We start from the raw sequence: 1,287 nt of genomic DNA, 5'->3' as shown, positions 1-1,287 counted from the left end.
GTGCATGTGACATGTAAATAGTGAGTGTACATATGTGTCCGTACATGCTTCTGTGTACATGTGAGGGCACATATGTTTACATGTTTGTTTGTGTGTGCATGTAACTGCACATGTGTGTGTACAAATGTGTGTGTACATGTGTATACATGTGTGTGTGTGTATGTGTGTGTGTGTGTGTGTGTGTGTGTGTGTGTGTGTGTGTGTGTGTGTGTGTGTGTGTGTGTGTGTGTGTGTGTGTGTGTGTGTAATGTATATGTGAGTCACTTATGTGCATATGTATGTGTGATTGTACATATGTGTACGTACATGATTCTGTGTACATGTGAGTGCACATATGTTTACATGTATGTTTGTGTGTGCATGTGAGTGCACATGTGCTGTACAAATGTGTGTACATGTGTATACATGTGTGCTCAGGCTTGTGCACTTGTGTGTGTGTGGGTATATGTGTGTGTAAATGCGTGTGCACTTGTGTGTGCATGTATGCATGGTTATGTTGTAGTGGACCGCCTGTGTACGTGCCCCACGGTCCCCTACATATTCTTTCGTCTCCCCCCTTTTCCAGATGAAGGCCGGCGTTCCTCCTCGTTCCACGGAGGTGTCGCAGCCGCGAAGGCCCTGTTTTTATCCCCGGGGGTGAGGATGCCCGTCAACGGTGAGGAAGCTGCGGCAAAAGAAAACGGGAAGCCACCTGGAGCGACTCACCTGCGCGGCCTCGTCACCCGTCCTTATGTTTTATGCTTTACTTTGGTGTTAGCTTTTATTTTAGTATCTTTTAATAAGCATTTTTACATCGTGTTTTAGACGACTCTTGGGAAAAGAGACCACCACACAGAAAATGAATTTGCAAAGAAACTTTTGATCTTTATTTACCTTATTATGTACATAATGGTTCTTTTTTTTATTTTACTATTTTGTTTCGAAGAACTTTTATTCATTTTATGAAATAACTTTTTAAAGTTATTTTAATTGTTATATAAAGAATATTTTAGTGTATAATGCAAGTTTTTATGTAAAAGTTTTTGAGAACCAAACTCAGTTTCGCGGGCCGAGGTGACAAGGAAAAGTCCCCGGCCCTTCAAGAGGGCAGATCGGTTCGAGTTCCAGGCCAGGTCAAGTGCTGGACTGTGGTTGTGGTGCCCAAGATAGGTGGTCTCGGCAATAAGAGATAAGTGGTTAAGTTTTTGTATGTGAGAGAAGGCAGTTCTCGTTTTAATGTTTGTCTCGTGTCTTACTGTTTTATGTCTATTTTTGTCTTTTGAGTTTTAGTGTTTGTTTTACTGTGCC

This window comes from Penaeus monodon, chromosome 14 (genome assembly GCF_015228065.2).
Source record: "Penaeus monodon isolate SGIC_2016 chromosome 14, NSTDA_Pmon_1, whole genome shotgun sequence".
Taxonomy (NCBI): domain Eukaryota; kingdom Metazoa; phylum Arthropoda; class Malacostraca; order Decapoda; family Penaeidae; genus Penaeus; species Penaeus monodon.
Note: the sequence above shows the minus strand (reverse complement) of the source record.